Below are 22,958 nucleotides of genomic sequence, written 5' to 3' on the forward strand. Positions count from 1 at the left end.
TCGCCAAGGTAACCGGTTAAAACTCAAAGTGGCGATGAGGTCTTAAAATGTATGGAAAGGATCTTAAAAAAGGTCTTCAAAGGTATTACATTTGACTTCAGGATTCCTGCATATACCCTGTGTTATAAAAAGCCTTAATTGTATAAAACAGAATATCATTTGTTTTATTTCTTTTCTTTACTCTCCAGCAGCAATTAAGAGATAACTAACAACCAGCAGCTTCCAACCATTTAAATAGAGAAGAAATTATATGGAATCGACCAAATGGAAACAAAAAGAAAACCAAATTGGAGCTTGGAGAAAAATCTGCTGCTCACAGTGGAGGTACATCAGAGAAAACATATAATAAGAAGGGAAATGTAGTGCCACATTGACGGGAGTAGACAAAAAAGATGCATGGAAAGAGATTGAAAACAAAATTAATGCCAGCTTTACTCTTGTCGCTCATACCCTGTGGAATACAAAAAAGTGTTTTACCATTCTGTCAGAAGGGTGTCAGGAGATTGCAGCACACAAGAAGGCCGCTGCTGCAACTGCTAAGCTATAAAATTACTTATTCTGAATTATGCATATTCCTCTGAAAAGATATTGTTCATGACCAGTGCTATATTGTTCAGCCGGTGTGCTTAACGCTTTGGGACCGCCGCCTGTGCAATCAAGTATTTCCGGCTGACATCACATCTTAAAGAACGCTGTGAGACGAGAGCAAGACGCAGTTTGATGCTCTGCGGTGTGTCTCAGGTAGACGAGCCGTTGAAGGGAATCAAGTTTTACACCCCTACAACATAATGTAAGGATGCAATAATATAATGTAAACTGATATAGACACAATAGACGGCGCAACGTAGTGGGAGTGGATATTTGTTGGCTGCCTTAATGCCTGTCCACCTGAACTGATCCCTTGAATAAAACCGTGTTAACACAATTATCTTTCTGATTAACAGCAAATGGAATTTAGGAGCAGTAAAGTATTTGGTGTCACTGAACTTATGCAATATGGCAGAAATAGCTTTTGCCAATCACAACAGAGCTGGCCAGCTAACCAATCAGAGCAGACTGGGCTCTGGTTACAGGCAGTATGAGAAAAATAAAGGGCTTTTTGAACATTAAAGCATGTCAAAGTAGAGGCACTAAATAGAAATATAAACATGAACATTAACATGATATGTCCCCTCAGTGAATAGACAGATTATTATTTGTCAAATCAATACTTTAATAATTTTTGTAAACACAGAGACGTCCGTATATTGTAAGATTTGAAAGAACCCCTCTGAGATTTTTCAAAGGTTTTGTTGTAAGGCAACAATGAGTTGTATTCAGTGGCGGCGCCAGGGTATGGCTGGGGTAGGCTAGAGCCATACCAAGAAATGGCTTAGCCCCACCTTAGCCCCACCATGAAAAACGATGTTAAAGTAAGCATGTTGAGAACACGGATTGCGAAACATATACCGGTCGTGTCCACAACACACAAACTGATCCTGCTGTAACAACAAGTGCACGTTACTGATGCAATATGGTTGAGACCATTCAGGTTTATGATAGAAGAGGGGTGCAAGGAATAGTCTAAGTAGTGGGGGAGTTTTATACACTAAAGGTGTGGAAATTCTCTCGCGTTATAATATCAGCGTGGCCGCGGTCAGATCAAAATGCCTCCGAATGCAATTTGAATAGACCTACAGCCAATCAGAGCAACGAAATGTTTGGTCATGCCTTACTGATTGAGATCAGTCGGAACCGCCATTCAATATCCCCATTGGATCTTCAACGTGTACTATCATACGTCACGTTCACAGTGATCCCTTTTTATTTACTACAAGACAAATGTGCCGTTTTATTTCATACAGTTCAATTTGGATTGAGACAGGGAAATAATCTAAACCTCACGCGTGGCGTTTCACTGTCAAGGGGGGCGATATATAGCGTGTATGTAATTACATTGCAAATACTAATTTGAGCCCCACCACTGTATGGGTTAGCCCTACCATAGATTACCCAACAAAAATACTCTGGCGCCGCCACTGGTTGTATTGTATTCATTTCTTTCAAGGCTATAGTTTTTTTTTTATTGCAACACTCTGTATATTACGGTGTCCCTGGTATTTGATCCATTCCTTGTGGTGACTGACCATAAACATTTGAACCACACAACCTCCCCTCTTGATACTTGTGATGGGTTGCATCCATCTTAACAAATCCCATCTCAGTTGAACTCGTTTTAGTAATCTATAATACGATATTTCCTTTGGTGGGCCGAGCCTGGACTGAGTTTATATTCAGGGTTGCCTGCCCTTTCTGTTATGTTTTTGTTGTCCATTTTTAGATGTTCTAAGTTGTTTCGTAACGCTTCGTGTTGCTCACTATTTGTTCGGCTCTACTACTTGTCCCATTTAATATTTCACCAAGGTTAAACAACAGCGCTGGCCGGCAGAAGAACACCATGTATCTTTTTATTTTTGTTGAGAGAGTGAAAGCAGGGAGAGAGGCTACTTCAACAATTCCTCAGAGTAAAGAGCATCTTTTTTTAGAGTATCAAAGGAGCAAATCATTTCCACACTGTAACATGTTATGATGGAGTTGAGGTCGGAAGACACTTCATCTGGCGCCGGATGGAGGAGGATGCCGTGACTCAGAGTGAATGTTTCACAGACGTTCTCCAGGAAATCCCTTTGATTGTTCTTTTGACTCGGTAGGGGGGCTGGCGTTTGGGTAATCACTGAAGGCCACATGGGTTTCTCTGATTCATGGCATCCTTCCTGCTTACCCCACTCACTTTCTTTGGTCCATCTCTCTGTATCACTGTCTCCCTCTTGCTGTCTCTCTTGTTGTGTGTTGCTCTTTGATCTCTAAAGGTCCTTGAGAATGAGGAGCCAGCAACAACAGCAGGCTGGGATTCTCTGTGGGCCTGTTTGGATCCCAGCCCATCATGCCCTTTTCTATCTGATGGACAGCTCCAGGCATGGCAGTGCCTCTATAGCTCTGCTACATTAGGCCTTCATCTGATTAAACTCTCTTTCATTGTCAAAGGCGGGGAACTAGAACTAGGGCTATCAATGACCTTGTTTGTAAGCAGCAGGGACTGACTTAAAATTCAGCCATTTTCTTGCATTAATGCATGCTTTAGTTTCTTTAGTACTAGGTTTTTTGCTAAACCAAAGAAGCTTTTAAGCTGATAATTGCATCTCTTCCCACTTTGAGGTAAACTTGAGTTTAATGGAGCAACACCATGGCATCTTGTGTTTTGTATTTTTAGCTCTCCTGCTGCATGTGTTAAAGCATTTATAATAAAATGTGCAGACGAGGAACCTCAGCATTTGGCAGGTTGACATGAGTGTGGATGCACAGCTGACTGAGCTGTCATTTTCTCTTTTATAAAACCTGGCTCCTCCATCTAGAAGAAAGGGTAACTAAGTAACGAGGTGTTCGCATCGAATCAGAGACCTTTCTTAGTCCAGTCTCAAATAGACTTAGATAATGAACTTAAATAACTTAACTAATCACAATAATAATAATAATAATAACTGATAACTTAAATAATGAAGTGGGGATCTGAGTCTACTCTTATTTCTTAAAATGCCATTGCAAATATAAACTATTTGTAATTAATATAATGAAGGAACCTCAATTATGATGATTTCAAAGCACACTTGTTCAGGGTTCTTGCGCTCATTAAAAACCTGGAAAAGTCATAGAAATTCAAGATGCTAATTCCAGGCCCTGGAAAAGTTATGGAAAACAATATCTTTCCCAAAGTTTTGGAAAAGTCATGGAAATTTAACCAAAGTTGCATCAAATATAATTTATACTTGATCTAATCACCGAAATAGTAATACTATAACGATAATAAATACTGTATCGTATAGTAATGAAACGTAAAATGGCATTTAACTGTCGAGGTATTTTGCTGGTGAGAGATTTTAGTTGCTTTAGCCTGTAGAAGCTAGTAAGCCTACTATTTGATTTGTTTTAGATAGGCACAACATGTTTCATATGCAGACCTTATTTTGCTGTTCCATGTTAAAATAAACCGTTTTCAGTGGTACCGCTGAGAAAGAGTAATTTTTTGGTCATGGAAAATTAGGTAAAGGTATGAACCCCGCTTGTTTCATACTTCATTTAAATATAAATGTAACAACCTTAAGATCTTTAAACTACTTTTGTAATATATTTGTTTCCTCATGCTGACCTAAAAGTACAAAACTCTCGAACCAGGGAATTTTAGGGTTTGCCATTTTTGTCAATATTACGGTTAATATACAGTATATATCTCACTTTGTAGCATTCATCCGGCATAGGTCACCCTGACCTTTAGGTTTGTGTTTCAGTGAGTCACAGTATCAAAGGTTATTTCTCATAAATTCATTGTTTTTTTCGTATCAAAGCTGCCTATCCCAGCAGCTCCGTAGCATCCCGGTCCAGCAGGATTCAAATGTCCTTTTGGTTGGATGTCCTTGAGCCCTTTGTTCATCTGGGCAGCATTTGAAGTCTCTTTTCTCTTCACGATGTTTACACATCAATAAAACTGTCTGAATCTAAAAAATAAAGCTGACAAAGACATAATGATCCATCCCACAGGTCCCAGATCCAGGACTGAGCGAGTTTTTAAAAACCTTTTCAACACGGATAAAGATGCAGAATAAGGAAGCTCTCAGTAGGTTTCTCTTCTAATGGCTTTTTAAAGTGATAGGTCATATATACTTCAAATTTCCTTCCTTACTTGAAGTCATTTGTTGAACTGAAATGACTGCATCCAAGTTGTGCTCTTCTTCTTGTTTTCCCTAATCACCTGAATGTTTCAAAGTTAGCTTTTTTGCAGAAGTCCCTTCAATCTTGCAAAGACATTATTCCCCTGAATAAGCATTTAGCTAATACAAGTTGAGGACAAAACAGTTTTTCAGAATGAATTGTACAAAAGGAAAGTGGACACTGAAATGATGAGTGACAGCAGATTTAGGTATTTCTTTTATTTCTAAGCTCTCTTCTTCCGATTACATTCCTTACTAGTGCATTGTTCTATCTTCAGAGTGAGTGATCTGTTCAGCCTCTTTGAGAAATGTCCCAGGCAGGCGGAGTTTATGAAGTTGCTGCAGGGAAGCTGATTGTGAGTCACTCAGTAGCAGGTATACTACAAAGGAAAGCGAAGGTACATATTTGTATTATATGGTTTCTGCTGCTTCTGACATGGCACAGAACCAAAACACAGCAGTAACAACATAAAATAGTCAAATCGTTTTTTATTGAACACTTACATTGACATGATTTTTACGTACAATATTCCCAGTGCAGAACCAAAAATATGCAGCTTGTTTAATCCCTGATAGTTTGAAGCTTGTAAAGCACTGAACCTGAAACGTATTTGAATGAATGTACATTACAGATAGCCAACGTGTCTGACACAGCACTCTGCTCCCCACTGTGCTTAGCTTTGGCTTTTAGGGCCTCCTCTGACCACCAGTGATATCAGTTTGAGTTGTGTTTTCCACTTTGAATTCTACTTTCTAGCCTTACTGAGGGTGTTTCTCAATGTCGAGTACGCTTGCTTGGTAGCACATGTCTTCCGAGCGTCTTGCTTCAGAAGCGAGGCAAGAATACTTCCTGGCATTTGGAAAACAAAGAGTGGAACAGGCGAGCAAGTGTGCAGGTGTGCGTCATATGAGAGGCCCCGCCTTAAATTTTCCGTCACAGATTTGGGGAAATTGGTCCGTGCGCAAAGCATTGTGGGGATTTTAAGACCGCGGAGTCTACACATGTGCAGCCCCGAAATTCCTCCAAACGAAATACGCCGGGCTCGGTAGAATTCCAAGTATGCTGGACATTGGAACAGTCCTTCGGCGGCACTCGATGACGTAGTATGCTTGAAATAGTGGCTCTGGAGCAGCCTTCCTCGAGATAAACACCCAGAGTGTCCTGCTAGCCAGTTGTTGCCTTCTCCAGGGATGTATGGGAGGTTGTTGTTTGACTCCCCTGTGTTGATGTTTGAAAGACAGCGGCGTTTTGCTCTCCAGCTTGAGCCTAAAAGGTTGAGGTGTCAACAAAGTGTCTTTTGAGAGTCCATAAATACCTGTCCTCCGCCCCCCCTCCCCTCTCTCCCCCTCCCCTAGCCTGTCCTTTAGCAGAACCTTGAAGCACCATTGAAATTCTGCGCTGCCTTTTGAGATCTCTGTTGATGAGGCAACGTGGACCCACAGTGGCTCAGCTCCGATCCCACTGCAGGATATTTTTCAAAGTCATGTTTATTCCATAAGTATAAAGGAGTGAGAAGTGCTTTGATGGTATATAACAATACAAATGCTTATAAATCTCCTTTGTACCGGAGGAATGAATGCTTCGGCTGGACTGTTTTTCCCACATGGCTTTTTCACCTTTTCTCTAGGACATTTTGTTTTCTGTGCATTTCACGTACTGACTCTTGGGTTGTCCTATATGATTTGGGACACACTAAAACAAAAAGGACTAATGGCACATTGAGAATTGCAAAGTAGGCTGTATATTTGGGCAGTTGTGTCTTGTGTGCAGAATATTTTTATAGAACTATTTTGCAGTATACTTTATGCTCTAATAAACAAAAATATCAAAGTTTGAAGGAGGAGGTCTGGATGGACACACAGCTTGTGTTCATTGCTTGAATGTTTTGCACTTGTTGTATTATACCAGATGCATTTGTTTTAGATACAAACACATTTTCATCCGTTCAATATTTTGGTGAAATACATTTGTGTTTCCCACAAATTGGTCCGATTTAAATTGGAAGACTCTTCTGCTTGACTGAGGAGCATTTGATGTTTATGTTTGTGTCTCCTAGCGACAGTTTCTCTCTATACATATCACCCAACTACAAAAATATCTTCAAATGAAGATCTTTTTTTTTGTGTAAGTCTGCTCTTTGCTGCCATCTGTGAGGGATGGTTGTGCTTTACAATGAAGCCAGCCGCACACACATCTTCATTAAGTGCGGGTTGATAAACCATTAATCCATTCAAGCACAGTTTTATTTCGCTTTATTCTTGTCCGCCCACACAGTACGGCAAATAAAGAGAGAAAACTCCCTCCTGAGTATATCTTGACCGAAAAACAATCCCATCCTATGCCTTTGATGATAAAGGCTGTTTCTTGTATTGTGGACACGACTCTGTTTCCTCTTTGTCCAGTCACTCCTGTGACCTTTAAGAAGACCATCTCCTGTATTGAGTTCCCAGTATCGTGTATGCTATATGAATTGATCATAAGAGGAAGTGATATGTTCCAGTAACTTTCCACAGTGTGTGTGTGTGTGTGTGTGTGTGTGTGTGTGTGTGTGTGTGTGTGTGTGTGTGTGTGTGTGTGTGTGTGTGTGTGTGTGTGTGTGTGTGTGTGTGTGTGAGATGTGCCTCTATTGCCATGCATGTAGTGTTGGGGTTAGGTCAATATTATATTAGCACTGCCATTGCATTTTCCACAACCCCATGAATAATGGAAGAGTTAGATATCCCTTCATATAAATACAGCCCATTATCGCTCCGTATCCTTGGTAGACGTGAGACAGTTCATAGTTTCTTTCCGCAGATTTCATTAACCTTATTGCAGAGTATCGCCAAATGGTGGCCTAAAGTTGTTGCCACAAGAGATAGTTCCCATCAGTGCTGAAAGAGACCTATAGTGACCTTGTTGGAAACAATCAATGGCCTTTATCTCTCCTAATGCATAATAAATCCTACCAAAGAGTTGGTCCACACGTCCCTGTAATGTATTGAGCTGCACTTCCAACATTTATCAACTGGACTTGCTGGCTAAATAATTTAGAATTTGAGCTTACATCGTACTTAGTCAGTAGCGCCCAGACCAAGTTTGGACCGCTGAGTTTGATTGATGTGCTCCGTAGAAAGAAAAGAAAAGAGGGGATAGAACTTTATTAACACTATCAAGCAAAGGAACTGGAGTTCTCCTACACACAAAACAAAATATTAAAAAAATTGTGCTTACAGGCCTCATTACAGTTCAATGTCAAACCCGAAGTGAAGTGACTGCACATGTTTGTGGTTCTCCTCAGTCAGACACACGTTACAGCTAATACAAAACCTGTACCGTTTCTACACGGAAAGGAAAGTTCAACCTGTTTGTACCCAGAATCAAATCTTTCATCATCTGGCTTCTGATTGTCCTTTTCTTATCTCGGAAGCCAACTTCCCTCTCTCGGACAGACACAATATATCCCACTCTGCTTGGAGATAAGAAACCCTCTAAGACAGCAGTTTGTCCTATATTAGACTGATTTCTTTCAACTGTACATTTATGTTTGTCCTGCTCACTTCTTAACCGTTGTACTGCCATAGGGCCTCCAGTCATCGCCTCTTGAATCACCATAAGAGCTTAAACTACTGTTGTCAGCATAGGAAAATTGCTTTCATTTACAAAAGCAAAGTATAGATTTTTTTTTGCAAAGAGCGTTAATGGAAGGCATAAGAAACGAAGGCTTGCTTTATATCTCAAATCGGAGTAATTGAATAATGAACTACATTTTCTTTTCTTTTTGTGCTTGTCAGAGCTCAGAAATGCTGAATTTCTTTTGTAACATTTGAAGTTAGCCCTGAAGTCATTCACTTCAAAACTCTTCAAATGTAAATAAAGGAGAAAAGAGAATCGGATTCTTAAATAATAATAACTCATAACTTTATATTCTGAGTTGTACATTTGAGGAGAATACCAAGTTTTTCACCCTGAATAATTTCTTTGCTTCTTTTCACACTTCTCCTCTCTTTCGCTTAGGCTCTCTTGGATATTTGCCCTCTGTATTAATAAGAAATTGATGTTGCCGATGACTTTTAGTAAAGCAACTCCAGATTTACCATACTCCCCATGCATACTAAACAAGAGGAAGGAACGTGCTCAGGCTCCAGCTGAACCTTGATCCAAAATCTCCCTTTATCCAAATCACATCCCTCGACATGAAAGAGGGAATGGTTCTGATTGGCTGATCAAAGCAGTGTATCGCTGTACAATAAAGGAACACCTGGAAACCTAATGGATCATTCTGTTGTAGCTGTGAGGGCGCTGGGCAATACATAATGTATATGTACATAATGTTTATGTAAACATCTGCTCGGGGGTGTTTTAACTTATTTATTTGATTTACTTGGCTCTCCCTGCTGCTGATGATGTGCTGATCTTAACGGCCAAATCCAGGAACGTGATGATTAGCATGCTATTTTAATATCATTTATTTTACAATACACATGCAGCATTTGGTGTGGTAGTATAATCTGCATTACTGATGGTAAAGGGCATTCAAATGGCCCTCAATCACCTGCTCACCAACACATATATTTTCTAATTGATTGTGTTCTGGATAATTTAAGACAATTTTAATAATTTTCCTTTTTCCTTTTAATACCTATTATTTTTTTCCTTCAGGCTTGCTACAGTAGATACATTTGCATTTTAAAAAGCAATGTAATAAACGACCCACCATTTAGTCAGTCCAAGCAGGTTATCCATTTGTTTACTTCCTTACACATAATTATTTACTACAGTAATATCATTTAGAGATTTAAAAATTAGTGTTCACATCTGGATTTGTTTTATTGCATCTGAATTATTTCTTCATGCTGTTATAGGTGACACACATTAAAGTGAATTAAATGAAGCCCAGCTACATAATAAGTGTTTGGACGTTTTATAGCATAATGCCTTCACAGATAAGGCTGCAATTATGTGATTTAAACAGAAGGCTGGCCGCAACAAATCCTGCATAAACATAATTATTTTCTCAAGATTGCATCACCAACGTGTAAGCCAATAATCACAAGTGTGCTGATGGAAGCTTAAGATATCACGCTGTGGCGAAAGCTAAAGTCTGCATCAGATCGAGGAAAAAAAGCGACATTTTGATACAGATTGTCATGCTGCTGTGCAACAAGGCATCAAATAAGGGGATGTAGATTGTCACAGAATAATGAAGTACATTGAGCTCCTGCTTGACTCCCAAACCTGTTAGCACAACATGCTATCTGCCGCCAGTGTGCTGACGTGATGGCTTTTCCAGTGAGTGAGCAGGGCTGCCAATAGTGTCTGGGCTGGAATGGGCTCATGGTGTAGAGAGGGGGAGGGGGGAAAGCGAGGCTCTATAAATACCCCTGTCACGCTTATATCAAATCAGTGCTGCACACTAAAGGGCTGGCGTGAGTGTTAGGGTGTTTTTCACACACGTCTTCAGAGGTCCAGGGGGTCTGAAAAGGTCAGCGTCACGCTCAATAGCACATTCATATGAGTAGGTTTTTGCATTGATGTTTATCGTGATCGGTGTTGGAGATAAAAAGTATCATTAGAATTAATTATCCAAGGGGTTATGAGACAAGGCTTTGGAATTGCTGCATCCAATTGCTGTTACATTTGTCATACTCCACATGGCTGAGGGGATGCTAGATGAATGACTGATTACCCAAATAAGCAGTATAAGCATATATTGCATTCAAACCACTGCCACCATCCCTCTTATTCTATTCCCCTACTGGAGGTGGATAGCATGATGCTGTTTGACGTCCAAGACCTCAGAGACTAGTTCACAAAATCGTATTTTAATCTACGTTTTAACGCATTCCCCCTCCTATCTACAATTCTGTTTAAAGGTGACCTATCATGCAAAATGCACTTTTGTACGTCTTTTATACATGAATATGTGTCCCCGGTGTTCCAGGGAACTCACCAAGTGTCAGAAAACACAACCCTCTCTATTTTCCTCCATACCCAAATCTCTTAAAAAGGGGCTGCAACGGATCTGATACAGACTGATCCAGATTTGAACACTTCTGTGATGTCACAGAAGTGGCGCTACGGCTATTGGGCCAACTCCACCAATCAGGAGGAGACAGCCACGGACATTGCCGTTCGAAAGCGCTGGAGACGCTGTAGTACATATGCCAGGCCTGTAGATGGTGCTGTTCTCTCAGAATCAGCCCATGATGCAAAGACAGTGTTAAATTGAGCGAAATGAGGAATGGCTAAAATGCATGATCTGTTTGGTATTTTGAAAAATAAAAAGTATAAATATGCCTTATATAGGTATGGTCCTACACTATATTATTCAAATATAGCATGATAGGTCCAATTTAAGTTACATAAGGAAGACAAGTACAAGGGTTTTTTGATAGTGCCTTTCAAATCACTTTTACAAAAAATTAATATATTTTATTATCCGACAAACATTACGGCAAAACATGGGATATTTAAACATTTCATGTCACGGTTAGCCTGGCCAAAATCTGAAAAATCAAAATCTTCAAGTATCATCAAAATATTCAAAAAATTCTGAAAGTTTTTCCTTCCCCCTTTTATTAAAATAAAGAAACAAATCAGCCCCTACTTTGAACTTTTACCATGAAAGCAAGCTAGATCCATTTCTTTAGTCAATCAGGAGGATATTGCCAATTACCTTGTCCATGGAAATGTTATTGTGTTTTATTTATCACTATAAAATCCTTTATCGCCCTATCCCTAGCTATACTTAAGGTTTCTATAGGCTTAAGAAAAGATGATGGTAAGGAACCAAATGACACTTTTGGTAGGAAAAAGGAATTTAAGAGATATCTCTTTTGTCACAGTCCAATGTTTTTGTCTCGAAAATATCATCGACAGCATTACAACACTATCATTTCTATGTCCGCTTGATGCTTTTTCATTAGTTTTTTCACAAATGTATTGTGATTTTCTGAAACTAGTGATTATTTTTGTTATCCTGGGAGGAGCATCTCCTTCCTATAGCTAGCTATCCCTATAGACTAGCCTTAATGACTGCTGTAAGTGTTAATATTGTTACATTCTGGTTTGTTTCTGTTCTACAAAAATGGTTCCCTTAAGGCGTCAGTGTTTGGGGGAACCCTTGATTTAAAACAGGGCTGCCTGATGCCGCCTCCGCCACAGCTGCTTGTGCCGATGATGATGAAGTTTCCAGAGAACGGATGATAATCCTGACACTGCATCCTCCCTAAGTCAGTGAGCCATGCAGTATAGATATGGATATGTCGCTGGCAGATTGGGAGGTAGATTTCCCATCTACACCTCCTGTGGTGGCTGGTGCCTCAGGGGAGCAGCTATGTAAATAATGAATGCCTGTGGGTGTGAAACATGCACAGATAACCTTCAAGTCAGGCGTGGATCAGTGCCTTCACATTAGCTGATAGGATTAAGGTTAAAATCTACAGAAACCTCTCCATAAGAAAACACAAATCTAGCTGCAGCAAATAGCAGGTTACATGTGTACATAGTGTTCGGCTGATAAGGACAGGTAGAGGTAATCATGGGGGACTGGTAATAGTTCTGCAATCTGATGATGGGGATGACACAGCTACATATCTCTGCCTTTCTCCAGCTAAAAAACTAAATGAGCAGCCAGATGATGCATTTAGAATAATCTTACTTCAGTTCAATTCAAGCTTGACCCATGAGTAAGCTTTAATAAGGATTGATAAATCATAGAATACTTGTATGGAGTGACCTGTGTTTGTATGCCTCAGTTGTAACAACTCAGTTCCTGGTCTCGGTATTCAAATATGGCAAAACAGAATCAGTGAGATCCTCCTGTGTGTCGGAACCGCTGAGAGAAAAACTAATTGAGTATATGTTGGCATCCAGACGAGAGGCAAATAGGTAGGGAACAAAACTAGTTCTCTCTGTTGTCCCATCTGTCTGCAGAAGACTTTATGCACCCAACGGCGGACTGCTAGTTTCCCTTTCTCCTCTCAAGTCAGCTCTCGCTGCGCAACAAAGGATGCCCCACAATCCTCTCATCTTCGTCACAACGCTCTGCTCACAATCACTTCAAGTAAAGTGACATCACAGGATTGGAGGCCTGAGGGAAGAGAGCTAATGGTAGCCTGGATGAGTACATCTGGGAGAAATCCACCACGAATGACCCTCTGATTACCATTAGGCAGAGTTGTTTGGCTCAGATGAACATTTGGAAGTATGGAATAATGAATCTGGAAATGAGTGTCCTTCTTATTTGGTTATGTGAGAGAATTACACCTGGAGTAATAACTCATTAAGTTGGAGTAATTAGCATAAACAGTTGTAACACAATGACCCCTGTTCATCAAGGATATTCATACCTGCATGTTTTATAATGTGTATCTTTCTCTCCGTCTGTCTATACCAGGGGTCTCCAACCTTTCTTCAGGAACAAATGAAAGTGGCCAAGAGCTACTTGTATCACATCGCTTACATTTATTCACATAACCCTAATCAGTTGAATTAAGCTATACTTTTGTACATGTGTGAAATTGCAATACCTAAAGCTTATCAAAAATCTTTACTTCACATCAAGGTCCAAGAAAACGAAAATGTCTCACATATTATTATGGCCCACCTGGTGAGTACATCACTGTAGACTCACATACATGTCCTTAATCACCACCTTACAAGCATCTTATAATGTGTAAAACAAGTGCATTCACTCTTTCTTACAGTCAGTGAGGTGAATGGCACTGCATGGAGTCCACCATAGAGGTGTATGCTGGAGTGTACCCACTTAGGTTCACTCTAATAGAGTCATTTCAATGTTCATCAGTCAGTCTTGTTCTGTATTTAGATTTCATGACATTCATGTCAGAAAAAGCTGCTTCACAAAGGTATGTAGAGCCAAATAAACATTTTCAGTGCTGCTTGGTGGATGTTCTTATAGTTTTCTGGGTCTACAAGGCTCCAGAAATGCTCTGAGTTTTGCTGAGACTTAAGCTGAACATTATTTTGGAGATTTATAACCTCCATCTCCATCTCCACAGGATTGACACCGAACAGTTCAGCCATCTTTTTCTTCTTCTTCTTCTTCTTGACATTAAATTATAAACCATAATAAATCAATTGTATAGGTCTAGCCTCCCTATATCTGTGTGTGGAATTGTTCAAAAAACGAATGCTTCTTCAGTCTAGCTGCAGCTTCTAGCAACGGTCTTCTGTTAAAAAAAGACACAAGACTTGAGTCTGAACACAGCAGACAACGGGAGTATTTACAACATTATTATAAAAACAAAAAGAGTGCATGTGGGCGCACACTTATTCTCTGTCTTACTGTTACAGTACATAAATCCCATGCATGTATGAGATTAAGTTAGCTTCATCATATCTCAATCAGTGATTAAGTGAATAATAAAGTTTCTATCAGCCTGTCACTCATTATTTTCAGTGAGGGGGCGGGGTTTGGAGGAACGGAGAGGAGACGGTGATCGCGGAAGCTTTCCTCCTGCCTTCACAAACTTTACACAAGTATTTATCTGAAAATAGCAAGAGGACATTCATACTCTGCAATCCAAGACTTAATTAAATCCACCAAAAACCTGACATGACGATAACGAGTGTTTTTCAAAAAACACAAATCCCTCAGGGGCCTGATTCAGAGCGGGTCATTCTGCTGTTGGTTCTGGACTGGTGTTGGTGTTGAAAGCAGACTGCTCTGTGTGTGGTGTCGCTGTCACGTCTGTTCCTTGATCTCTGCGTCACCGACCAATTTGATATTCGTGTGACAGAAACAATTCTAAAATAAAAAAACTTTATTGTCCAGCCGCGGCCGAAAAATCAAGAAGCACCTTACTACCGGTAGCTCGCAATCGACGTGTTGGAGAGCCCTGGTCTATACTATGTGTCCATCCATTAGTTCATCACAAGTAGTACTATACTTTTATCAACACATTGCATTACATGTTGAATCGGCGTTGCCTGAAGGTCAGCGGTTGATGATGTCCATCTGTCTTTGATTCTTATCCCTCCAGTGAAATGTTCTGGGTTGGCACGAGGAAATGGAGGGTGAGAGAAAGGGAGACTGCAGGAGAGATGAGGGGTTTGGGTGTCATTGTTAAGCCGAGCTCCAGGCTGGTCCTGAAGGACGGTTAAACCGAAAGTCCAAACTAAGCTTAGAGAGAGGGCTGCGAGTTAATCCCTCATCCTCAGGCAGGTGCATCACAAAGGCTAAACATATACATAGGAAGACAGACCAGGGGAGAAAGTTGGGATAATTGAAGTCTGCTAAGAAATGAATGTGCACCCTAAGGGTGAGTCAGCTCCGCTTTGTGGTATTACTTCTTAATGTTATCAAGGTAAAAGAGATGGGGTTTCATTGCACAACCATTTTAACATTGTTTATTGCTACCCAGCTCGGGAATTTAGGAGAGTATTAAGGTTGAAGGCGGTACAGCACTAGTAAGTGAACTAGCTTAGCTCCATGTTTACATTTGAGTAAAGCTGTTTCAGTCAGGGATGAGGAACAGCTTTGCTTCATGCCACTGGCACTACATGTTAGCCTATCAATCAAAATAAAAATTCAGTTTAAAATGTGTCGTATGGGAAGCTGCGTTGTCGACTTCCATGTCTGCAAATGGGATAACAACAATACAAGCCTTTCGCTGACCCAGGCAGAGGAAGGAAGGGTGATCATGTTCTGTTCCTGTAGCCTTAATCATTCACAACACCGCCCCTTGTCTCTACAAGGTGTCTTTGTCTTTGACTGTCCTGAATCCCCTCAGCGGCAAAACAGCCAAAGTCAAATTGAATCCAGAAAGGAGGATTTTAAACGGAAAGATAAGGGGGCAGATATGCCTTAATCATCATTTGCTCTTGATTAGAAAATCAATGGCCTTTGATGCCAGAGTGCATGTCTGCCTTTGGAGTTAAGAGTGTGACAATGACAATGTGGACTGGAAAATTGGCCTTTTAAACAGCTACCTTCTCTTTGTTGTTTGGAACCCCATTCTTTAATGCAGTGAAAAGTCTCCTCTATCACATAATGTCTGCCTGTCAAAGAAATTACTTTTTCTCTCGCTCCTGTGTGAAACTTTGTTAAAGAAATCCTTGGAAGCTTAGAAGGCGCAGGGAATTTCTTAGTTTTGTAGAGCTGACTTTCACAGTATTTTCTTGATTTATGTAACAGATGAGAAATAAAGTTGTCACTCAATTCTCTGTGGCAGTTTGAGATATGCCAAAGAGAGAAAATGTTTGATGCCTTCCTAGGTTTACCTGTCAAAAAGGGTTTTACGACAGTGTGTCCCAAGTTAGAGTACAGATTGACTCTTGCAGTCAAAAGGTCTTAGCACCTATGAACTGCATCACAGTTCTTTCTCCGTGCTGACATAAAAAAGAAATATACAGTACTTTAGGCGCTACTGTTATAACCTACTATTGCTTTATTTTCCCAAACGCCTTCTAGAATTGGAGCTTTGCTTACTTAACCTTATTGCTTTCTGGAAAATGAATATTTGAACCTCTGGAACAGCTGTTTGAGAAATTGGGCAAACATGCTAGAAAATGAAAATGATATTTGCCTTCTTTTATGCTTCCTTTAACTATAAAAGAAGATGTCTCCGCTCTGCTTATTAATACGCTGTGGGTGCAGTCTGCTGTCCTCTCTAGTCTCGGCCTTTATGTCATGCTGTTGTGCTCGCTGTGTTTTTACCAGCTCTGCATATCGATCCGGCTTTATCACCACCGGCTCCCTGTGCAATAAGCCGGCAGGAATATGGATGAGGTCTGGTTGGCAGTGGATGCACTGGTGATTAATATGCTCTGTGTATGGATATGATGAAAACTCACATTTCTATGTTTTATTTGAACACTGATCCCTGTGTGGAGAACATCTGTAATGAAAGATGTTCGGTGTAGTGGTGATGAAGGGGAGAACCGCTTCTGGAAGTCCTGAAATACTAGTTGCATTCACCAGCAGTTTGTCCTTGCCCGTCGTCACATACACTGTGCACTAGTGTACATAATATATTGATTGCAATTCAAAATGGAAGATTGGCAGCTTCTAATAAGTGGTATTAGCTGTTGCTATCTATGAATGTAAATGTCAGAATTGAGCCACTTATCAGTTATTCCCAGAACATGTATGTCACATCCTGCTAAGATCACCTGCTGACTTCATTACAGGATAACAGTCAGTAAATAAAATACATGAAACCTATTTTCTCATTTAAATTACGTAATTTCAATCCCATTTGTGTGGATACAGTGTGGGGGCTGTCCCTTTTGATAGACTTGAAATTGAAAATTCTTAAAAATAAAATGAATAATTAATATAGTACAAAAATCAATGAAAATTAAATCAGACAACTTTGAATATTATGTTATGTTTTTTGTAACTTAATTTCAAAACGGATGCATTGCTTCTCTGTTGCCAACTTTTCAACTAGTTGTTTTTGATTCTGAGTCTGATGCTCTAATGTTTATGACATAGTAAGTCTCTGTTTCAGGAAAGAGGCATTTTCATCACTCTTACATGGTTCAGCTTTTGTTGCACTCCTCCAGTTGAAATCAAAGTAACCACTCGCTTTTAATGTAATCCTGACAGATTTTTTCTTCTTTGAACTTGTTTTTGCCAACGTGGGAAGAGCGAGGTGTAGTACGGGTTGTCGTTAATTTAACAACTATTCTTTTGCTACTTTGAAGTCAGGTATCCAAGGACACAGGGATGAAAGCACTCTCTCACCACCCTCCATGATTAGAGAGCAACATGCCACACAATTAGCGGTGTTTGCAGGTGCAATCACGTCTGTGTCGCCTACGCCAGTCCTACTGGTGGCATTGTGTGAAGTGGGTTGGGATCCCAGGGTGATAGATGGACTCAACCTACACATTTGTAATCCCTGCCTTTCTTGTTTGGAAGGTGAAAGAAAAACCTTGCTTGACTCCTTTGGTGGGGACACATTTGTCTGCATCCTCTGGAGACCAACAGTGGGCGTTAGCATGGACATGCAAGGGTGTTAGTGGAGGGGGTTAAATAAATGTTTTACAAAATAAAATTAAGAAAGAAAGATTTCCAAGGATCTTTGGATCACTCTCAACTGGGATTAATCTGAGAGGACATTTGATAAATCAATAACCTGAACAATTAATAAGCAGCTGTTAAAACGATCACAAATTCACATCAAATAAAACATCTCAGACCAAACACTTCTACCATGTTACGAAGTACTCCTTTTAACCAATGTTTCTCTGAGCTGTTCAGGTAAATGCTTTTGCAGATTTGCCCTTGACTTGCTTCAGTTGGTTTTGCTTTGAATAAAAGCATAATTGTAAGAGAATTACGTAGCCATAACAACCATCTCAGGTACAGTGTATTGTGTCAGCCACTGTTGTTCAAAGTGAAGTAGAGGCTTATTCCCTCTGGGGAATAGCCGTATCACTCAAACAAAAGTGATATGTCTTTCAATTTGACACATAATGGCCCTGTTTCCTGTTGTGCCTGAGATTGAACAACACTAAAGAACAGTGGACCACATCCATGTAGGCCACTCAAGTACAAACACTGGGAGAAGTGACCTCAACACCTGCTCTGTGTGAACCATAGAGGAACATTTTAAAGTTGCATCAGACCTGTAAGTCATATTATATAAGGCATTGTTTGGTTTTTGAGCTAAGTGTAAATAGTATTCAATATCCAGACAGTATATATATTTGTTCTATATGACGAAGGAAGTGCAGTCAACTGGGGAAGATTGCTCATATCCACTTGGATTCATCTTCATTCTTTTATATATGCACACTAGAGGCTAAGCCAACGCTGTAAGCCTCTGAGGATCCACTATCTTGGAGTAATTGACGCACACAAAGTTTGCCAGGTGAATAAAAGTCTGATACAAAGTTTCCAGTTAAATACAGTCCATTTATTTCCTTTTTACTGGTGTCCATTTAACTTCATTTTCTCATTCACCATACAGTACATAATATTACGGTTCACACAATACCTTTAGCAAATGTTTGTAATCCCGTGCTTGTGTGTGTGTGTGTGTGTGTGTGTGTGTGTGCGTGCGTGCGTGCGTGCGTGCGTGCGTGCGTGCGTGCGTGCGTGTGTGGTCAAAAACGGTATGGCCTTCTGGCGGAACCTCTAACCACAAACATTGGTGTTAGTGTTAATTGGCTCGTACACCCATGATATTTTCTAACATGTGGGCGATCAATGTTGAAAATGACTCCTGCACGTGTGTCCATCCTGGGGGAGGGATCCCTCCTCTCTAGCTCTCTCCACGGTTTCTTCCACTAAAAACGAGTTGTTTAGTTTGTAGTTATAGCATGTAGTCTAGCCTATGCCAGCTTAGCTTTTTTTTTTTCTTCCTAGAGATTACCTAGTGGCACTCTTCTCTAATCCCTGCAACACGCTACGCTCACAGCGTGGCAGTGTGTTCCACTGCGGCCCCCCCGCTGTGCAGAGGTAATGATTGCAGGTGTGTATGGAAACCACCTGTTGGCACAACAAGATGCAAGTTGTAGACAAACAAACATTATGTTTTTATTCTAAATGATGAGTCTGTCACACCGCCTGGAGTTTGATTCTTCAGATCACACCTGCACTGATGTTCCTCCTCACCGGCTCACTCATATCCCTGTTATTATACTCAGGATTCACTTCATGCCAATATGTAAATATCCTGATGTTATAGTTTCTTCACTTAGCAACAAAAATGTCTCTATACCAAATTCATAGTTCAACAATTTGTAATAAAAAATCACAAGGATGTAATGCAACCAAACCACATTTGTTCACAAGCAGGAAAACAACCTTAAAACTTTAATTGTCACAGATAGATTCCGTGTTAATACCCCCTTTCCTCAAGACCAACCTCTTTCATCAGGGCCATCAGGGTATTTACTTTTTCGGTGTAGATGTAGCAGACTATAGCAAATTGCAGAGTAACTGGAACAAAAATCGATACATGTTATGGTGGTGTGAGCTTTATATAGGAACATTTTAAAATAATACCTTTGTAGGTCAGAAACTCTGCAAATCAGCTTACAATAGTAACATAATAGGGATAGCCAGCAATGCTTTCTCTCACCCCAACTATGTCCTTACAAGTCATCACAAATGTCTACCCCAACTATTTGTTAGCTGCTTTGATGCAAGTAACATGTCAGACTTGATTTGACAATAAAATATGATCATATTCATCATTTGACTTTGGCCTACTGGTAGACAGATCAAAGTAGTCTTTTTTTAAGTTGGGATTTGCTGCATTAAATGAATGCAAGCTGCCATATTGGATTCCACAGTTGAAATCAGACAGCAGTTGCATCATGCACTTTGTGTGAGCTCGCCTTGGCTCTGACGTTCAGTTTGAGTACTTCTGTGGCCAGAGATAAGGCGGCTGTGGCCATGACAAGGCCTTGTCTTGCTCTGCCATGATGCTTCTATTGCTCCTAGTGCCGGTTTGCTCCCAGGGCCAAAAACAATATGCTGTAAATTGCGCTACGGCCTCTTCAGGTTGATATGCTGCCGGAGAACGTGATGTGATTGGGTATCGATTCACACCACAACGCTAAAATTGCCTGCCTCATGGCCCCAGACACCAATAGTGACAGCTTCAGTACAGGACAGGAGGAGCGTCATGGCATGGGCTTGTGTCTGGAAGAGGATACCTTCTCTCTGCTTTCTGATCTTCAGCCTCTCCTCCTCCTTCGAGAGGAAAGGATTACAGTTTAAAAGGACAGAGCCCTCCTGCTGTGCTGCCTGAACGTATCACAGCTACATACACAGCGATCTAACATCCCTCAGAAGATAGGCCGCCCATTTTGTTGGCATTTTGCAATCCCATCACAAAAAAGAGGCAACAAAAACATGTAAACATCTCCTTTTCATTAAAATGCCAATGATATTTGGACGTGGACACTTTTTAATCTGTTTAAGTTTCAACATTTGCAACGCTGAACAAAGATGGGCTGGCTTTCTGCTTTTCACTTGGAAAGTAGTGGTGACACAGCACTGTCAATCTGTATTCAGTATGATTAAAACATGCCCCGCATCCTGTTGGAAGATGAATAATGCAAGAGAAATTGCTTGTGTAATGAATAAATGGCAAATAATCCCACCACAATTAACTCTCCTACATACTGTATGCAAACCAGTCATGCTCCATTTCCTAAGACAAGGTGTCCAGCTAAGTTAAATCCAAAGTAGCCTTGGACCGACGCCTACGTATCTCGCCTTTTCAGATAAATTGAACATGTCCTTGTGCTATGCTATGCTATTTTAATAACATATTTCTTTAGAAACAAACCAACCTTGAAGGTAAAATTATTTAAATAAATATAATTCTGTACAGTAATGTTGAAATGGTAGTCAGCCCATAGATATCCTGCTGCCAAACACTTTTAAGATGTAATCACTGAAATAGAAACCCAATATTCTCCCCGAGTTTAGAGAGACTGAATGTGAACGTATCATTAGCATGTTTGTGCTAGCGCCAACCTATCATACCAACATGTCAGATTTTTAAGAAACTAGGCTAATACTGGCAATCCTAGCCTGCATACTGGCATCTACGAATGATACACAAAAATCATTGTTGTACTGTTTAAGGCTCAGAGAGAAGTGTTTCATTTATGCAGTGCGTTTTCAGGCATTCAGTGAAATGTCATTTTCGCTGTAATAGCCCACATTTACTATAATGAATCCTGATATCACCTACGAACTGTCAAAGCACGAGCACACTTAGGGCTGAAACATTGCAAAGACACAACAGAGCTTTACCAGCTGCAAGCTGTTTTGGATATGCGCACTTATGATAATATCTGCATTGAACACAATCATTAACCTCCTGGATTGAGGGGATTGCTTGCGTTGGTAATGAGACTTTACCTCCGCAGAGTCAGAACTATATATCTGAAAAACATGTGGAATCCTTTTTACCTCAGGTTAATAACCATTTGATGTCAGACTTAGAAGAAATACTCTAAATCTGTCCCAGCTATACACTAAATTCATAAGATAGATATCATTTTTTATTGCAAAAAATAATTAAATCCCCAAATAACGCTTTTTTAATTGCTTTTTCTTCATTGCTTAAATGCAAACTGTGCAGTGCAGCCACTGGAGCTCTCCTCTTCCTGCATCGCTTTCCACCGGCTCGGTGGGTGTTAATGTCCAAAGCTGAGGCAGTTTTCTTTACACACAGCAGAGCAAAGCATGATTTAGGGAGGAGGGAGGGCAGCTGTAGTTGATATATGTGTGTTTTGCTTCATAGGTGAGAAGAATGATGAATGGATGAAGTCCACAGCCACCATAATGGTACCCCTGTGTACCATGGCGCAGGGAAAAGAGGAAGGGGTGTACTTGAGAGAATAAAAGTCAGCCTCTTCAATCAGGACTACCTAAAAGAATTCTTGACAATATATCCTTGTTGTGCTTTGATGATAAGCCTTATGCTGGAGGGTGGGGGTTTGGGAGTATGAGAACAGGGGGGTGGAGGGTGTCGAGGGGGGCATCAAATGAGGCGTAAGTAAGGGATTTTTCTTTTGAAAGAACTGAAGAAATACAAATCTGTTTACCTGACCACAAATGCCTTAAATAAAGTAGGCCGTCCTGGGTGAAAGCCACAGTGGAGGGCAGCAAGACACCGTTAATAGACAAGCTTTTCACTTTTTCATGTTACACTAGTGACATGCAAGCTCTGGGTATATCTTGTGTTTTTGAGGGAAACATTACCCTGTGGTTTTGTTTTCGAAAATGTGTATTATGTTCCGCAACCTATGTGTGTGTGTGTGTTTTCCACCCTCGTTGTCCATGTGTGTGTTTGCAGTTGTCCTGTCAGGTCGTTTGTTGCTCCAGCTATTAATTCCCCTCCGTCCTCTGTCCCTGTTGTGCTCTCATTTGCTGATATACTCGGCCTGTCATTAGTCTTTATGCGTACTCTGCATGTTGGAGAGAAATATTGACATTGTCAAAGCAGCGCTCATTGCCTCTGAACATAAGCCGTGCTTTTACATCTCAGGTGTCAAGCGCAAAGGGTAAATTCATCAGCGCATTCACACATTCGTGACAATTGTGCTCCCCTTGGACCGAGATTGGGAGAAGAGGCTCTGAGAGGAGGAGAGAGCAGCACGATGCTGGAGCTGGCCCAGCCATTTTGATGCATATGTTGCACGGAAATATTGACCAGCTCTTTAGTCTGTGACTCCCTCAGGACTGGGTAATTGTCTGTCTGTGTTTCTATTGTTTAAACGAACTGCGT

At 40.5% G+C, this 22,958-nt stretch overlaps 1 protein-coding gene across 1 annotated transcript in view; it reads left to right on the forward strand.

The window, feature by feature from the left end:
• The window catches only part of LOC104961361 (calmodulin-binding transcription activator 1), a 56,855-nt gene that overhangs the window by 29,005 nt on the left and 4,892 nt on the right, over window positions 1-22,958 (forward strand). The gene's annotated exons all lie outside the window — the stretch shown is intronic.

Source organism: Notothenia coriiceps, unplaced genomic scaffold, assembly GCF_000735185.1.
Source record: "Notothenia coriiceps isolate Sejong01 unplaced genomic scaffold, NC01 NC01_scaffold00033172, whole genome shotgun sequence".
Lineage (NCBI taxonomy): Eukaryota > Metazoa > Chordata > Actinopteri > Perciformes > Nototheniidae > Notothenia > Notothenia coriiceps.